Here is a 19,386-nt window from a genome sequence, read left to right as displayed (position 1 = left end):
TGATTCCAAACAACACTATGTCCTCACCCTTAGCTGATCTGCATGGTGCCCAGGGTGGTGAGGATGGTCCCCCTAGCTTAGCCTGCATGACACACCCGGGAGCCAAGGATACCAGCTGCTGTCATCTGACTCTGGACTATCCTCAAAGTCCTTGTGTTGAAGGCCTGGTTCTCTAACCTGTATCACTACTGGGAGGTGCTGGAGCCTTTAGGAAGTAGAGCCTGTTGGGGAAGTGAGGTCACTGGGGATGTTCCCTGGAAGGGGAAATGGTGCCTAGCCCTCTCCCTGCCTGTGCTTTCCAGTGGCACCAGAGGCCAGGTACACAGACCTCCTCTGCCTTGTGCTGCTGCCATGATGCATTGTTTCATCACAGGCCCAAAACAAGAGGGCCACATGACTATGAACTGAATCCTCGAACCTTCCCTCCTTATAAGGTGATTATCTCAGGTATTTGTCACAGTGATGGAAAGCTAACACACCATCTGTAATCCTCCCAGAGCCCAGAGGGTCCTGCACAGTGCTCTGCTGCCTTTCCTCTCCACATTCCAACATAGCAAGTTTCTGCCTCTGTGACCCTGAGAAGCCCTGATGGTGGCACCCCAGGGAACTCCTTCATAAGACACCATCCAGGGGCACGTAGGTCTACAGGGTGCCCCTCCTTGCTTTTTTCCACTAGTCACTCTGCATCCCAGACATGAGTCCTGCCCAGTGTGCATGCTGGGAGTGTGTAAATACATACATGGCAAGTTAGACTTGCACTCCACATAAACGCACAGCCCTCTGCTGAGTGACCTGGGGTGGCCAGAACTGTGCCCCTCCACACCCTGAAGCCTTCTCACTTACAGGACAGCTGACCTCATATCTGAGCCTAATCCCTTAACCCTCATGTCCTCCACTGACAGCTCTCCCCACCCCTGCAGTTAGCGTGTCAAGAAGTCGCCCACACTGTGCCTTGAAAGTGGACAACATGGAGCTGGTGGCCATGCAGAGGCCATTGTGACAGTGAGGAAGGCTCACAGGAGTTGTAGAGACAGTGGTCCTCATGCCATGGAGTGGCCCAACCAAGGTTGGAGCCACCACTAGGACTCTAGTTGTGTGAGAAGCGGTCTCTTCCTGTGGACGCTTCTGCTCAGCCTTGTTGCTCCTGGAGCTGATGCAACGTGAACTGCCGTGGTGGACACTTGTTTTCTTGATGGTACTTATCCCGTGTAACAGGATAAGTGAAAATGCTGAATCATGCAAAGAAATCCCTGTCTTCATGCCTTTATGAATTTTTTAAACATTTCTAATGGAGCTGCATTATTTCCTGAATATATTTGATCACATAATTTACTACAACTTCTCAGCAGGAATCCATTTGGAGCACTTGGGGAAATGCTGTCTTAGTTTAAAAACAGGCTTGGCTCTGAGGAAACAATGGGGTGGGCAAAGCTCCTTCAACGTCTGTCCCCTGACTGAAGGGAGCAGTGGCCTTAGAAAGGCTTCCCACCACACCAGCCTCTGGCTGACTCATGGGCCACCCTCAGGCCTGCTTCCCACAGTGAGGCCACAGTGAGGAAGAGGCCCTCCTGGGCTGGGCCCCTGCTGCACCCACCTGGCTCTCTCTGGCCTCCCAGCCCCCTCCAAAGCTGGGAAGTCCTGGCCCAGCCTGTCTCATGTGTCAAATGTGAGGCTGGAACCATGGTTCAGCTGGTCTTTGGGGTGGAGACCATCCCTGATCATAGGAGCTCCAGTACCCTTGCTCTGCCCTCTCATGTAGGAGCTGTGGTTCCTGATGGGCTGTGGAAATGGCCCCCATGGGCAGTCTCCTGCACAGGGAACCCTTGGCTGGCTGGTCTCAGGGCCCACTCCACCTGCCACATTTTAAACAAAATTGCTCCAGCCCAGGTCCAGTCTGCTGGACGGGGTTGCAGGAGAGGGACGGCCAGCCACAGCCTCCATGACTTTAAATGCCACGTGAGTCACTGCGACCTCTCTGACCCAACTCGGCATTTTCATGTTCAAGCTCTGCAGTGGTCTTACTGATGCTTCTTTCCTGCATTTGTGCACTTCCTGGGGTCATTCCATCTTCTGGCCATGACCTTGCTGGTGGCATTCACCCACTTTCTGGCAGAGCCCCTGCCACACAGACTCCCTCAGAGGAGCGAGACCGCCCCAAGCAGGAGCCAAGGGCTGGGGAAGGCCCGTCCCTCCCAGGGCAGGCTGGCCTGCCTGGCAGCTTTGCACAACCAGGCCCCAAATGCAGCCAGAGGCCGGCGCCCAGCCGGCTCCCACAAGCCCTCCCTCTCGGCCACCTGCCTGGGCCATGTTCAGCAGGGCCCTGTCTGGGCTCATCTGTTCTCTGTTAATGGAAACTGGAGTGTGGGAGTGGAGATGTTTTTGAATCAGGTTTTTCAGGTGGGGTCACCATTGATTAACCTTTCTTTATGCCGCAGCTTTCTCCTCTGGTCCAAGTTGTGTGACCAATACCTGGTACCTTGTGAGCCATCATTTGCGAGGTTTGAGTGCTTCTGTGGGATGGAACCCTGCACTTGTGTGGACTGTGGCAGGAACATGGGTGGCGGAGCATTCACCAGCTATTTATAAAGATAATTATTGCCTGCGAGGGTTCTAGACACCCACTTGTCCACACTCCAGGGAGGAGCTTGGCTCTATATCATGTCTGGACTTAATAAAGGAGAAATAATGTGGGCTGTGGAGCTACCTATGATGTGTTTTCTCCAGCAATCCTCTGCTTCAATTTTCTGCTCAGAATTGTGTCCACAGCCAACAACTTCACCGTGTGGTGCAGCTTGGCTTCCCCACCCCTGAGAAAAGAAGAGGGTCACAAAGGATGCCCTTTGCATGTAATCGGATGCAGAATGGGGCAGAGTCCCACTGTCCTTGCTGCCCTTTTGTGAACAAGTCTAATCTCAATCTGTAAACTGTTCCTGATGGCTTTCCAACCACACACTCCAGCAAGCTCTGTTTTCTGGGCCAGGGAGGACTGCCCCACCCCGGGGCAAGCTAGACACGAGCCTGACCCCCCACCACCCACAGAGGAGCCAGGACAGCCTGCAGAGCGGAGCCCAGCCAACCCACCCTGGCCCCGCTTTCTGTAGACCTGTTCAGATGAAGGGACCACAGGAGGATCTGACCACTGCTGTCTAAGTGGTCAGGAACCATTGTGACGCTGAGTAGGAGATAAAACTTTAGTTCCAAAATTGTGCTTTTTCAGGTAAGTTTACATCTTAAATACCCAAGGTGTGTGTAGATGGCTTCCTCAGGGCGCCAACGAGAACTTTCCCCATCTTTCCAAACTCCCTGGGTCAGGCACAAGGTTCTTAGTTCTTAGTTCTCCAAGCATGCCAACATTTCTGCTCAGGTTAAAATAGTTGTTTGTCATATTAATAGAAATTTATATGTCCACACATATTTGAACATTTTTCTAGGTAATCGACGGAGCCATGTCAGATGCTCCCCCTGGGTCAGTGGAGTCAGAAAGGCCAGCCAGTCTCACAGAGACACCAATAGGCCAGTGCAGGTCAGAAGGAGGAGGCGAGGCCCCTGGGCCCCACACTGGGTATTTGCTCACCATGGGCATTTGCTCCAGGCTTCTGCTGAAGTCTTCATAATTCAAATCCCACCTGGGGCTCGGGGCTGCAGGAGGGATTGAACACAAGAGTGCCCAGCAGGAAGGGGACTGTGGCCGTGGCACCTGGGGCACATGAGACACTTTTCAATCATACAGTGAGTCATGCCTCAGAGACAGCACCCAGGATAGCTAGCACCCCAGACTCAGAGGCCTGCAGGTCACACAGAGGACTCCAATGTCCAGGAGGGAGTTGAACAGGTTACCAGTTGAAGCAGTTCTTGCCTCTAAACTGTCATCCTCAAAACCACAGGCAGCTCCAAGTCCTCCAGCTGACCTGGTTCTGGATGCTGGTCCAGCAGGGCCCCACTATAATAACCTCCCGAGAGACTGGGGAGGTGAACCACAGACTGTCGTTCTGCTGAATGAGAGTGGCTTTGTTTCCTAAATCAGTTGTCCTTCCAGAGCTGAAAATGGAGGAGCATCCCCATGGAAGACCCTTCCTGCTGGTGATGGGATCTGCCAGTGTCCTGTGGAGATTGCATAGGGTGTCTTGGGACACAGGGTCCTGGAGACCTCTGAATAGTTCATGGAGCTCAAAGTCATAGTTTTTTTAAGGCCAAGTTTGAAAACATGTTATATATATCTGAATGTTCTCTCAAGGCATCAAAAATGACAATTTTCAACATCACAAAACTGTTTGAAATAGGAGTATGCTGCGTACATACAAGTCCAACTTGCTAAGGGATAGTCAGAGCTTTGGGCAGACCCTGATTCTGCTGTGATGAACCCTAGAAACAGCCTGATCTACTGAGACAGCGAATCCAGTGTCTCTTTGTGATGGACATGTTCATCTGCCCCACGCACTGTGATGGCCCTGAATCCCCTGTGGTGGCTCCTAATGTGGAGAAGAACTGAGTTTTGAATTTTATTTGATCACAAATAAGTTAAATTCAAATTTAAATTTAAAAAGCCACACATGGCTATTGATTTCCACATTGGACAGTGCAAAAAAATGGGAGTGGGGTAGTGGATTTTTTTGGTTTATTGCTCCATACAACTCCCCACCACAGACAGGGACAGGAAACCATGTGCAGTAAGCACAGTCCTGTGACTCAGAACAATCAGTTTTTATAACTCAAAAATTTAATGTTAATTTCATATGTTTTCTTTTTCACTGATATAACACAAAAAATATCACTGGGAACTTGAGATGAGAAAAAGAGAATCCATGACTACCAATTCATTTCATTTGCTGATGTCCTTACGGGATAGTTTTTAATTCAGACATTGTCCATTTCTTTTAATATGTTGCCTCATGGATCAACTACACATGCAGATGTACCCTCAGAAGCCACAGATCAATATAAAGAAAATTAGCAATTTTTTGATTCTTTAAAAATAAAACAATGAATCCAGTTTTGGAAAAAAATAATTTTTAAAATAAAATTTACTGAATCTTGGAAAAAGATGTCAGAGTGACCGCTCGGAGTCGTGATTTACATCTGCTGAAGCCGGCGTGTCTGGCTATGTGACGCACAGTGCTCCACATGGAAGGAGTTCTAGGGTTGGCTGCTGCGATCCGTGGCCTTAGTGGCAGGTCATGTGGCACTGTGCTCTATTGTGACAGTCTATATTCCAACTTCTGCATCAAAGCCTCCATGGGATTCTCATTGAAAGCACCCAGAAGCCACTCCAGACACAGAAAGTCACTCAAGAGATTTTACTAAGCAAACAGGCAGAGTGTCTGCCCACAGGGTAAGACAGAGAGAAAATGAGGTGGGGGGGAGAAAGAGAGAAAGTGAGTGAGAGTGAGGAGGAGAGAGAGGTGTTGGAGCCATTCTTAAGTAGTGGAAGTTCGCGGGCTGACTCCATGTTGTAAAGTGGCCCACAGGAGGCAGAATAATGGCAGCAGCAAAATAGCAGATCTTATGTCAACACTCATGGGGTGGGAGCAATGCTAAACAAGCTCCTGGGTGCAAGGTAAGACTGAATTCACCTCCCATCTGGGTCCAGGAGGCTCTGTTTCCATTTCTGCAGCATGGTGAGGCACCAGCTGGCTTAGCACAGGTCTGTGTGCCTGGACAGTGGGGAAGCAAGTGAACAGGCCAGCAACAGGAGCACAGCTGGGTGACATGGGGCAGGAGGGTAGGGCACCTCAGCCTCCTACTGTGGGCTTTGGGGGCAGAGGGCACCTCGCTGGGCTGCCCTGTGTGTGGGCTGCTTCACAGCATACTTGCCCCTCCAGACACAAGGCACACTTCCCTGGCCAGGACGACCCACGTGAACTCCGACCCTGCCAAAGGTCCCCTGCGGGAATCTGGCTCATGGCTGGTAGGGCTCTGGCTACGAGTCTCCACAGATTGTGAGGGTCAGCCTCAGCCCTGCTTTGGCAGAACTGAGGATTTTCAGAGGTGCACAGTGGAAACCCCCATCTGATGGGCCACATGCTCAAACAAGATGTGCTGGGAAGATCAGGAATGATGCTGTCTTCTCCTGCAAGGCTTTAGGAACAGTCAATGTCTCTGCACACACACACCCCAGAGAACCTCGTAAAGTTGGATTTTTCTTTTGTTGGTACTGGGGACTGAACCCACAGGCACTTAACTACTGAGTCACATGCCCAGTACTTTTTCTTTTTTATTTTGAAACAGTGTCTTTCTAAGTTGCTTAGGGCCTCCATGAGTTGCTGAGGCTGGCCTTGAACTTGCAATCCTCCTGCCTCAGACTCCTAAGTCACTGGACTTACAGGCGTGTGTCACCATTTCTGGCAAGTTTAATTTTAATACTATGTAAGAAGTATGTAAAACGTATTTGAATTATTAAACAACTTCTTCACCTTTTTGCCCAAACCCTTTAGGCATATCCCAGTCAGACCTACCCCTGGAGGCATAAGACCATCACCAGTGAGTGGTAACAACTGTGCTACAGATACAGTTGAGCACAGTGGAAGGGGACCCCGCCTCCCCATGATGAGGCAGCATCACCCTCTTGCAGGGTGTGGCTGGTCTGCTGAGCTGTGGGCTGGCTCTGGTTGAAGTGCCCTTCAGGACTGACAGCCTGCTTCTTCAGTCCTTGGGTCTCCAAACTACTGCTTTAAATGTGGTTGTTGAATCAATACATAATTTTGCCGGTACTAGAGCGCTGGGCCACCCTGCACCCATCTGAACATCAACAGGTGCTCAGAAGTGTGAGACCAAGAGCCTGTCCTTGACCATAAAGTAGAATTGCTGCAGCAGCCTTTGGAGCCCACGGTGGGCACAGGAGCCCACCTGGGAGGCTGCAGCAGGGCAGGAGTTTGGCCTTCTTGCATATTTTGTGGTATCCATGCAGACCATTTAAAAGGCCACCAGGATGAAGCCACCAAAACTCAGGGACACTGCATCACAGAGGTATGGAAGGAACCTGAGTAAAATTGCAATTCCAGCCAGGCAGGATGGGCCTGGGCAGGCCTCTTCCAGAGGGGCAACCTGCTACCCACGCTCTCAGACCACGATTATTCCTTAACTAAAGACCCATTTTCCTAAGAGGCTCTTGTGGGAGACACCATTTAATAATAAGATAATAAAATGTTTGAATGCCAGTGTCATCGAAGGCTGATAGCAACAGATCTTGTTTTTCTCTTGATTTTATTTTTATAGGCAGGATAAATTAAATTACACCAGCTCTCTGCTCAACAGCCTGCAATGTCTTCTAACAGCCCCCACTCTCCCTGAGAAGGACCAGCTGAAGGGTGACCAGGTGCAGAGGTGGCCTTCCATGCTGGCATGCCTGACAAGCCACAAGGAGAGAGGGGATGCTGCCCTTCGTTGATCTGGTGTTAGGAAAGTTGCAGGGGCCAAAACAGTAAATCACAGGTGGACCTGAGGTCAAGGCCACGTGATCTAGGACATCTCCCAGGAGCTCTGGGCATGAATGGAGCAGTTCAACCCTTCCCCAACACAGCCCCCAGTTCTGACGCAAGCCAGAGAAGACTTATTGCAGTCTGGCCAGGACTTGGAGTTAACAAACTGTTTAGAAACACCCTCAATTCTCATTGGTAAACATGGCATCTGCTGATATATATTGAGGAAATTAGTGTTTTCCTGCAGTGTTTTCTGGTACATTACCTGAACTCATTGCCAATGCACACGTGATGCTGCATGGCCAGCTAGCATTGGACCCCAGTGTTCCGCCACCAGCCATGGGCATTGCAGCAATAATTTGACAGGTGATAAAAAAAGAATAAGCTCTTTGGTGCAATTTTTATAGTCTATTCTTCACAGTCTTTGTCATTGGAGTGGAAGGAATGAAGATGTACAATTTAACCAGTATGTTTACATGCATCCAACAGATATTTTTCTTTTGGAGATTAATTGAATTACACCTATAAAATACTTATATTGTATGCTTACCATCCAGAGATGATTTTGAGTAATTGGGAGATGACGTTTCCGCTACTATGAGAAGATTGCTACCGCAGCTCGGTGGCAGCGGGGTGCTCTGGCACAGAACAGTCTTGGTTTTTGCCAGTGTCCTCTTGGAAGGTGTCTCAGCTCTGAACTCCCACATTCTAATGAGAAAGGCTCCTGTTCCTGAACCTTCCCTGCCTGGCCCTGCCTGTGCCTGAGTGCTTCCTGCTTCAGCACAGGGGCAGGGAAATCAGTGCCCTTGGGGAACAGAGGTGGGCTGGCTGTTCCCCAGTCTGCTGCCAAAGCCACGTCATCTCAGGGAGCCTGCCTTCACATGGCTTCTTCCTATGCACGTCCCTGTGGGGCTGGAGATGTGGGAACTGAGCAGAGCCCCTGCAGGCCCGGGGATGAGGGTCAGGGGTGCTGGCAGTGGCATGCTGGAGAATGTTTATCAACTGGTGCTCGGAAGACACCACGGAACTGAGCACAGACAGAAAAGGAAGCAAGAAGAGCCTGTCCCATCTGTGGGAACAACTGGCTCCCCTGTAAACACACAGTGGCCGACTGCAGGGGGCCAGGTGACCCTTGAGTGGGGGCCAGGGTGGCCTGGTGTCCGCTCTCCTGACCCACCTGGCCATGATCACCACGTCCTGCAGCTGGTGCCATTGCCAAATGTGATGTGTGGCAAAACACGAGAATCCACTCCACGGCTTTGGAGAAGCCAGCTTTGCTATGGCTATAGTGCCTGTGCAGTCACCACCCACCATGGCCTTTGAGCCCAAAACATGAACTTGGCTCTCGTCAGCACCCATGGTTATGTCCCTCAAGCATTTGTGAGGAGTGACCTTGTCAGGTGGGATCGTCCATTGTTCTGTGGTTGGGATGTCTTGCTTGACAGCCGAGCCCCCTAGGCCAGGCTCCTTGCTCCTCCTGTGACTAGTATTGGCAGGTTAAGTTTCCTGCATGTCCACAGATTCACCAACTTCAATGTTCCTGTGGCTGGAGGAAGAGTGAAAGCTGATGGGTGGTGCTGTCCTGCCCACCCTGCAGATCTTAGTCCTCCAGTGAGTCTAGGAGAGCCAATGGGGACTGACTTCCAGGTTCCAGTGGACTGTCCCCTAACTGGCTATAGGACAGGCAGCCTTCCCCTGCCCTCCTCACATGTCCACCCACATGGGGCCATCCCCTGCTCCATCCCTGACCCTCAGCACAGCAGCGGCTCCTGGTGGTGGCTGGCATGTCACCTGGAAGATGAGAGAGAGAATTCCTGGAACAAGCTCTTTACTGAGGGCCCACCCAGTGTCAGGGTGATCATGGGTCCAGGTGGGGGACACATGTTGAGGCAATCCACAGGGTGAATGCATTGTGTTCTACAAGAGGCAGACCACAGATGAACCCACAGGAGGTCTGTGTCCAGGACGCAGCTGGGGCAAGCCCCAGAGAGCAGCAAAGCAGGGAGGTGGGTGCAGGGCTGTGTGCACTGCTTATGGGGAGGCTGTGGAGGGCCTCCCTCACAGGACAGCAGCCTGGGCTGGGCTCAGGGCTGAGCTCTCCCTGGCTGGAGGTTTGTAACCAGTGGTGCACGGAGAGAACAGGAAGCGGAGGAGAGAAGCAGTTGTGCTGATCCAGCAGGGCCCCACAGGCCACGCTGCAGACCCTGGCATTTAATCTGAGTGGAATGTGATGCCCCTCCAGGATTTGAAAACAGGGGCAACAACATCTGTGCAGGGAGGGGTGGTCTCTGATCTCTGTGGGAGGGGCCAGGTCCTCAGAGAACCCTAGAGGTGGGGGTGGTGGAAAAGGCAGGGCTCAGGCTTGGAGGGAGGCCACAACATGGGTGTAGGGAACATGCACAACTGAGCAGCACAGCCTCTGCTTCAGGCCAAGGCCAGGGACAGCCATGTGGCAGAAGGTGAAGGAGGAGAGCCAAAAGCTCAGGGCCAGCCAGGCTGGGGGCACTAGTGCTAGACAGCACGGCAGGTGAGGTGGCATCTGGCACTTTCTAAAGAAAGGTGTGGGGGTGGGGAATATGGAGACATTTCCAGGCCAGGCTGAGCTGGTTCCTGTGAGCTGCACACAGACACATGGGCAGTGTGGCCTCCTATCAGGTGAGGACATCTGGCTGAACTCCTGCTACCCCATGAATTATCTGGAAACTTTCTGTTCCGTTAGCAGATGGGACCAGAGTAGTCTGGACAAGGGAAGCACCCCGGCCCCAAACATCACCATGGCCACATTCAGACTCTGGCTGTATTGTAAAATAACCTATTCCTCAAGTGACTAGTGTGCACACATGACTGAGCAGCATGAATAGAGAGAGAGCACAGCACCCTCACAACAGCCTGGATGAGAAGCCTCTGTGTCCAGTTCAGCCCAAAGCAGAGGACCTCAGATTATGTAAACCAGTCTGGTTCCTGCTCTGCCTGTGTCTGAATGCTGTAGCCAACAGACCTCTGCTTCCTGGGACAGGAGGTACTGGGCCTCTACTTCCTGGGACAGAAAGTAATGGGCCTCTGCTTCCTGGGACAGGAGGTACTGGATCTCTACTTCCTGGGACAGGAGGCACTGGGCCTCTACTTCCTGGTTCAGAAGGTACTGGGCTTCCACTTCCTGGGAAAGGAGGTACTAGATCTCTATTTCCTGGGACAGGAGGTACTGAACCTTTACTTCCTGGGACAAGAGGCACTGGGCCTCTACTTCCTGGGGCAGGAGGTACTAGGCCTCCAATTCCTGGGACAAAGGATACTAGTCAGTGAAGACTGCCGAGTCTATCTAAGAGCTGGGGCCGGGGCCATGGAGGGTCTGCTGGATTTTCTGGCTGCTGTGGTTCTCTGCTGGGCTGGTGATGCCATAGTAATTCCACAGGAGACTTTTCCAAAACACGTATACCTGCCTCACACCTTGGCCAACTTCACTCTTCTGCCCTGCATGGTCCAGAATCTCAGGACAGCAGCAGGGAGGCATCATACTGGGGGACAAAGACTTCCAGGGCCCCTGGCCATGGCTCTCCCAGCCAGGAAGGCACCTCACCATCTCTGCTTCCTGTCTGCCATTCTTGGGAGACGCTGAGTGCAGGCCTACAGACGGTATTTCACGTGGCCACAGGCTGCTCTACAGAAAACCAGAGCAACACATCTCCACTCACCCTGCATCTTTCCATATTTGTTTATGCAGCACATCCTTGGTGACCAGACCCACAGGACAGTGGTGGCTCCTGCCCTCCAGAGGCCCTTGAGCAGGCTGCAGCATTCCCTGTCTACAATGACACCAGGAAGAAAGCAGGCCAGTAGGTAGCTTGAGCTAGGCAGTGGCGGCCCTGGCTCTTCTCCTCAGTACGGTCAGATTGCCCTCCCTCCCATGGGCCTATGGGTTGGAGACTAGCCTCCGGGACCCTATTCAGGACCCTATGGTGGAGAAGCTCTGAGCACCTCCCTGCGACACACGCTGCCGCCCCACCCAGCTGGGCAGACATCTGCACCTTCTGCAGGAGGGTGCTTCAGCAGAGCCCTCGAGAACTACCTCTTGTGCCACCCAGGGAGCACCAGGCCAGACAGCATGGGCTTAATTGAACATGCATCCTTTGCAAACATCCAGATGACCCAGATGGGCGCCCTGAGGCTGCACAGGTAGAGGGACAGCAGATGGGCTGGAGGGAAGCCTCGCTAACCCTCAGGGCCAGGGCTTCTGACTCTACCAGGAGGAGACCAAAGCCAACATGCTGGAGTGTCTGAGGCTATTTCTGGACACATGTGATCTCTGCCCCTCCCCTGCTGTCCTCACCCCTCTAGAAAGGCCTGGGCAGGGTTCTCAGGCAGGGTTCCCAGGTCAGCAGTGGTCAGTATGGCCTGCTTTCCTGAGTGACACACCCTCCAGGACCCCAATCTGCATCCTGCTGGGCCTCAGCAAACCCTGCAGGGTTGACAGTCTGCAGTCTGAGGGCCTCACCTTGTGCAGGGATGGGGCAGTGGGGAGCCCTGCCTCCAGGTGGAACTGCGGTTTGTGGTGGTGGAGTCTGCCCACTGCAAAGCTGGGAGCAACAGTGAACTCAGAGGCACCCAGGAGGACCCACGCTGCTTTGTGCACACACTCCTGCCATGCTGCCTTCAGCTGGGTCACAGGTTCCTGCAGGAACAGAACCCACAGTGGGATGCTTGAGGGACCAAGCATTCAGACCAAGCCTGCTGGAAACAGGACCAGGTTCCAGGGCTCAGTCTGCCACCTGGGCTCAGGTCTGTGTCATCACACACATGAGAACTCCTCTTGGCCTTTAGTGGTGTCCCAGAGTCCAAGGTGCATGCCCAGTTCACACCCATGGTGTGTGCTGTTGCATCAGTTTTCACATCAGACTGATGTGACTCACTTGGCCTGAACACAGACACAACCAGGATTGGGTCTCTTCCACCCTCACCCCTGCAGCCCTGCAGAGAAGGCCAGACCACAGCCAGGAGAAGCCCACCCTGGCCAGCAGAGACAAGGTCATAGGGCAGCTGCTCATGTAGCTCAGGTAGCTGGGGAGAAAGCCATGCCCTCTGGGGCTCTGGGGACCTGGCTGACCCCAGGCTGGTTGAACCTCATGGCGTGCTGGAGTCACTGCCTCTGACACTCCTTGCTGCAGTCCCTGGATGCCTGTCCCTGTCACTCCAGGACCAGGTCCATGAGGACACTGCAAGAATAGAAGGTCCTGCTTGTCTGGCAGAGGAGGCCAGCCCAAGTCCCCTGGTCAAACCATGCAGCCTCTGCAGAGGGACTTCCCAGGCCCATCTGAATTTGCTCAAGTGGGCCATCTCTGAGGTGTGCCATCTCAGGAAACCAGAGGGGAGGCCTCCCTGGCCTGTTCCCTCCTCTCAGCAAAAATAATTTTCAGATTTGGGAAGAGGCGTGGGAGGACGCCAGGTGCTCCCTGAGCCTTGTTCCCTCTCCCTTGTCTTTAGAATTCCTGTGTGTCCTGCAGACGTTCCAATTTCCAGTCACACAGAGCAAAAAGGATTCTCTCAGAGGATAAGGAAAACAGGAAGGATGGCACCCCTGTGCCTCCTCTGTGTCTGGCTGTTCTGGGTGCTTCCAGGTCTCTCTCATGTACTTTCCCAGTAAATAGGACAGTGTACCCTTAAACACAGGAGGGTCCAGGGAACCTTCCAAGGCCACAGGGTCACTACATGGGGAAAGCTGGTAAACAAGCAAGCAGAGTCCTCAGTGCACTTGGACCAGGCACTGAGAGGTTCCAGGCCTCTCTTCCAGCATCAGTTTTATGGCTTTCGGCAAGTAGTTCCACCTCTCTGAGTTTGGGGCTCCACCTTCAAGTGACAGTGAAGACAGGTTTCAACTCCAGTGGGGGCAGGTCCCAGGTGCCCCAGCTGCTGCCCCTGGGCACTGGAGCCACAGCCTCAGGTGTCCTCAGACTCATGCGGGGCTCCTGTGCAAGCCCTCTGCTGTGTGAGGTGGAAGCTCAAAGGCAGAGCGGCGCCTCCAATACCATCATTGTCTCTCAGGGCAGAAGCAGAGGGAAATGAACTTTCCAATTAGATATCTCTTCAGGGAGTGTCAAATGGAGCATGAATGCTCAGAGCTGTGGGGAGGAATCTCTCCTCAGACAAGGAAGGTGGAATGTGGCAGGAGCGAGAGGCTGGCCAGGGAGGCTCTTCCTGCTGCCCAGTCCAGACCCAAGGGTACCAGCCTGCGCTAGAGGCGGCCTCCCTTGCCTGGCCCGCCACACCCACATTGCTGCCACTTCCACGGAGTCAGGGAAGAGGGACAACCAGGTACCGAGGCAAAAGTCAACCATTTATTTTTCTGAAGAAGGACAACTGTTTCTGGTCCTGGATCATTGATGCTCCTCACCTCTATGAGTGACAGAGAAGGCAGGAAGTGCCAGAAGCCCAGCACGATGTCATGCTTCCACAGGGTGTTACCCAACAGAATGAGAACCTCAGCACCCGCCAATTCTTCCTTTACACTCCAAATGTATTTTATCTGTTATGTATTCACACTGTGCAAGGTGAGGAGAGAACATGAACACAGTGCCTACCCAGAGGCCCACATGTCCAAGCCCAGGGAACTGGCTTGAAACTCATGGTGGCTTCTGCATGTCCACACTGTGAGCAGCATGCCTCACCAGCTCCTGACCTCACACAGCGGAGGGTGGGAGGTAGCAGTTGGTCTCCACATGGGCAAGGGGCCTCAACATGGTGATGGGGCCAAGCCAGTGGATAAGCAGACCTAGGGCTGTGGGCTCAGTGGGGAACAGCAAGGAACCCCCTTCCACACACACTGGACTCAGGACAGCAGTGGTTCCCAGCTCCACCCCCAGGTGTGAGTGTCCTCTCCAGATCTCCCAGGAGACCGTCGTCCTGTGGCCTCCTCCCACCTACCCCTCTGACCCTTCACTCCTGGCCTATTCTCTCAGCTTCCTGAACCTCATGTCATTGTCTCTCTGGGCTCATGAACCTCCAAGGAGCCCACGCCTCTCTTTGTTCTTTTTTTATTTGTTCTAATTGTGCATGACAGTAGAATGCATTTGTGCATTTTGATAGATCATATACGTAAATGCAGTTAATCTCTCATTTTTCTGATGGACATGTTGTAGTCATGCAGGTAGTTATGTCTCTTTCACTCTGCTGTCCTCTTACCCTCCACCCATCCCTCCCCACTCCCCTGTAACTAATATAAAGTAACCCTATTCTTCCCTAGTGCCCCACCCCTATCGTGAAATATGCTAAGTGAAAGGAGCCCACGCATTTCTGAGAAACATTTTTTGAGCAATTTTATGTTTGATTATGATTTTGTTTTGTTGAGAGTTTGGGTTAAAAATCTAACAGGAAATCATTTTCCCCACAAAATTTTGGAGGCCACCTTCCTTTGTCTCCTGGGCTTCAAATGTCCTGTCAAGGACCTCCTGTCCGTCTCATCATGATCCTGCTCTCTGGTCACTGTGGGATCTCCAGAAGCATCTGAAGTCTTTCCTCTTGGGCCTGCCAGCTTCCCCAGAAAGGGGCCCTCCAATGTTCTGCCAGAGACATGAGTGCCCAGGGAGCTTCCATGGGAAGGAAGTCTCCTTTCCACACTCTGTGGCCTGGCCTCTACCTGGACTGGGTCAGAGGCCACTTCTCCATCCCACAACCTTGGGCTGGGGTGGGTGTAGTCATTCACCTGGGGAGGGTGAGCACCTGAGGACCACCTGCCTCTGAGGTAGACCTCCAGTCAATCCTTCTGCTGGGTGCCCATGCCCCAGCTTCCACACTGACCCTCCTTGGAATCCACAGATGAATTTGTTTCTGGCTCACCCAAGGTCAGCTCGGCTCCCAGATGCCCACCCCATGATCTGCCTCCAGTTTCCAAAGCTTGGTTCCCACTGCCCACTCCACCCTGCCCCCTTTTTTCTACCTTGAGTTTGTGTCTTTTTTTCTTTTCCCTTTTTTTTTTTTTTTTTGGTCATTGGGATTTAGTGATCACTCTGCCTCAAACCACAGTCCTGGGATAAGGCTCCTGACCAGGAGGCAGGCCCACCTGGGTGGTGGGGGCTAGAAGTGTAGCATGCTGGGATCCACTGGGACTCACAGGCAGAGGAGGCAGGCTGGCTCATGTGTCCTGTTGTGGTTTGCATCTGGAGTACCCAAAGTCTCTTATTGAAGTCTTTGTCCCAAGGATGAAATGCCCAAGAATGCAGGGAGTGGGAGAAGAGGCTGGAGACCATGGCCAGGGCTGCTGGGATGAGCAGGAGCCAGAGGGAGGATGAGAGACACACGGAGCTGGAGATGAGGCTCCAATCTGTGGAGCTGGGCCAGCGGGGCCCTGCCAGGCTCTCCAGGAAGAAAGAGAGAAACTCCAAGGGCATTCAGAGCTAAGGAGGAAGTGAGCAACACAGGAGGGCACCTTGGAGGGGCCTTGAGTTTCTCCTTGCTAACAGAATTTGAAAGCCAGAAAGTTCTAGAGTGGTACCTGTGGCCGATGCATGGAGGAGTGCGATCCAAGACTCCCACCCATTTGGGAGGAGAAACTGAGCAGAGGCCACCTGCCAGTGCTCAGCATTCAGAGTACTCTTCTGGGCAGACACTCGAGGAAGCACCAGGGGGAAGGCAGCCTGGGAGGAGCCGGTAAGCACGGGAAACCCACCTGGCTGAAATTGCAGGATGGCCATCAGAGTGGCAAGTGCAAGTGACAAGGAGAGTCAGCAGGGACTCCATGTGGCAGAGGCCACGGGCATGGTAGATTGGCACACGCAGCCTAAGTGGACCAGCTCACCTGAGGTCTACCAGGGCAGGGAGTGTCATGTCCAAGAGAAGGTCAATGTTCCTCTAATGATGCAGGTGGGAGCATGAGCACCTGGAAGGAGCCTGTCACTAGCAACAAGGCCAAGCAGGAGCAGGAGGGGACAGCATGGCCTGCCAAGAGCAGGCAAGGAAGACTGAACCATGAGAGTGAGCAGGAATAGAGCAAAGCACTTCTGCAGCCTGTGTACTGACCACAGTGCCAGTCCCACCAGGGGCAGAGGCAGTGACTAGGGTGAGGAGTGGGCCCTGGGCCATGCTCTGTGACCAGAAACAGCTTCGGAGAGGCTGGAGGCAAGGGGACATCAGGTCCATGAGAGACATGCAAGGAAGGGCAGCAGAAACCCAGGGAGATAAAATGGAACAGGAAGGGCCCTCCCTGCAGGTGGAGGAGGGAAGGCAGAGTGGAGGCGGGTGTGGGCTGTGGCCTTCTCAGTGTGCCTGGCTGGTGCTGCAGGATGGCATTGTGACAACATTTCTGACAGGTATGAATGGCTGAATTATCTGATGTCTATGCATGGTTCAGGTCCTTTTCTACCAAGAGCTGAGGAGACTGAAGGAATCTCTGGTCTTCTTTGGAGATAGATGCCTTGGTCACTTGCCTCTCATTAGGGAATTTCCAGTGGTTTCGCCAAGTGGCTCAAAGTGGTGCTGCTCCTTCTGGCCGATGGATGAAAATGCAGAGGTGGATCCAGTCTTCCACTTTTACCCAGGCTTCTGGGATGAGACTAGGCTTCCTCTCTGCTCTCCCTGGTGGGCAGGTCTGGAGGCCAAAACAACAGGGCCTAAAGAGAGGGGTTGGGGCAAGTTGCCCCATGTCCTCATCTGTGAAATAGGAACAGTAGCGCCCACCTCACCAGGAAGTTGAGAGAATCACTGAGTTACCAAGGGACCAGCACACAGCTGGTGAAAATATCTCTCCAATGGCTCCTCAGCAGGTAAGCTGGCGAGGGCATGGTGCCTCCTGGGGAGGCTTGTGGGCTTGCTTTCCCAGCTGTGGTCCAGTCTCTAAGGACAGACGATAGCCAATGCATTGTGCTGTGACTCAAACACTCAGATCAGAAGGCTGTGTGTTTGCAGAAGCTCAGCACACCTGCATTCTAGCTGGGCTCCACGGTCCACAGAAAAAGAATAAAGATTTATATTTTAAGGATGAAATACTTTTCAAAAGAGAAATATAAGCCTCTGATTCACCTGTGTTTTGAATCAAGAACAGGCAACATCACTTATGGGAGAGGCAAAATAAATATTAAAATGTGCATTAAAATCTCAATTTGTCACTCATAAAGGGCCCAGGAAGTTGCACAAATGGTGGGAACTCGGGGAGGTGGGAACTCAGGGGAGGAGAGACCAAGGGACAGGGTGGGGGCTGGCTGGAGCTCCAGGAGAAGGGGAGACTCCACTTCCCCTGCAGGACTCCTGGCTTGAGTTTGCTGTGGGCTCCAGGGGAGTTCCTTCCATGGTGAAGCTCTTCTCCTCTAGTGAAGTGAGAATCTTATCAGCTGCCTGGGCTGGTAAGGGTCAGTGTGCCCAGCACAGGAACTACTCGGTGGTGACAGTAGTGACCATGGTGATGGCAGTGATGCCATCACTGTGATGTGTGGTAAGGAGCAGGCAGCTGGCCCAGGCCCTCTGCTCCTGCATGGCCCGGGCCTTTTCTCTGGAGCAAGAGGAGTGCAGGCCTGGAGGGGCAGGCAGCCCTGGCACCAGCCCCAGGCAGGGCTCACCCACCCTGTCCGCAGCGCAGGGCCCAGGCCCTTATTGAGCCCTTCTCTGCAGCAGTTCCCATGGTTTTCCCTGCCACCATGCAACAGCACAATTGTTCCAGCTGCCTCCAGGTTCAAGGGGATGTCCCTTCCATGGGGGAAAGAGCAGTTTGCTGGTCAGGAAACCTGGCTTCTATGCAGAAATACTTGTTTCAAAAGTGAAGGATTCTGGACCAGGGCTGCCATTACACCTAAAATTCTCTTTTCACGCCACGCTGAAAAGATACACACAGGTATCCTGCAGTGCAGAGAGCCCTTCCTGCTGGTTTCTCTGAAGGCACCAGCTGGAACCCTGAGCACAGCCCACTCAGAAGGGCCTCTGTGGGTGTGGTGTTCCTAATATCTAGCAGTCCTGGCCGGTGGCACACTGCCCTCCATCCTTTTTCACCTCAGTGTTCTCCTTCTTTCTACATTCACCTTCAAATCAAGACTCGCATGAGAAATCCTACTTCCAAAGCAAAGCAGACAAATTGAAAATAAAAAGAAGCCATTTCTACCAGCAAAGCAGCAGCCAAAGTCCAGGGTGCCCTGGTCTTTGGTTGCTCAGCCTGGCCACATGCAGGCTGCCCTTTGTTTATTTTTTTTCCAGAAACAAGGAGCCTGCCCAGTTCCCAGCAGCCTCTGCCCTGTGTGGGAGACCTGGAGTGTCAGTCAGGTTGGGTTGTGCTGTTTGCAAGGGAGGCCAAGCAGTAAGACCAGACACACAGGGAGGAGAAACAGAGAAGGCTGCTGGTTGGCCTGAAGAGGGCTCAGCAGGTGTGGGGACAACGGGGTGGGGAATGGCGTCAACAGTTTACAAGTGACCCTTTAGCTTCAAAGCTGTGATTTTGCCACCTGTTTCCATCCTCTGGACATAAAGTGCCTGGGTGGAAACCATCACAGAGGTCACTTCTCACCTAGAACCTGCCCTTCCCTGACTTCAGCAAGCCAGGATCTGCCCCATTAGCTCTGCACCTGCTGAGCCTCAGACCTGGGCCCAGACCCAAGGTTCCCTCCCTCTGTCCCCTGGCATGCACTTCTGACCACACAAGGCCCCTTTCCATCCGTACCATATACTGCTTCTCATCATCTGGGATGGAAGTACCAGCCCTGTCCTGTTGTTTAAGCCACCTTCTCCAGAGCTTTATAGCAGCGACCCAGGAAACTGGTACCCTGTCATCCTGTCCTGGGGAGGTCATCATGCCACAGGGCCAGATCTCCAGGCTACTCCCATGCAGCTCACTCCCTGTTGGGCTGGTTGGATGCAGTGCCCAGGCTGCTCCTCGCCTCCTTGTGTGGGCATGGGGCCCAGGAAGCTGCAATATTTCTCAGAATTTCCAGATGGAGGTGGAGCCAGCCCGGCCTGGTCTTTCCACAGCTAATCTGACCTACTGGTGCATGAGATGGGCTTTAGT

The sequence above is a fragment of the Sciurus carolinensis genome, unplaced genomic scaffold (assembly GCF_902686445.1).
Source record: "Sciurus carolinensis unplaced genomic scaffold, mSciCar1.2, whole genome shotgun sequence".
NCBI lineage: Eukaryota > Metazoa > Chordata > Mammalia > Rodentia > Sciuridae > Sciurus > Sciurus carolinensis.
Note: the sequence above shows the minus strand (reverse complement) of the source record.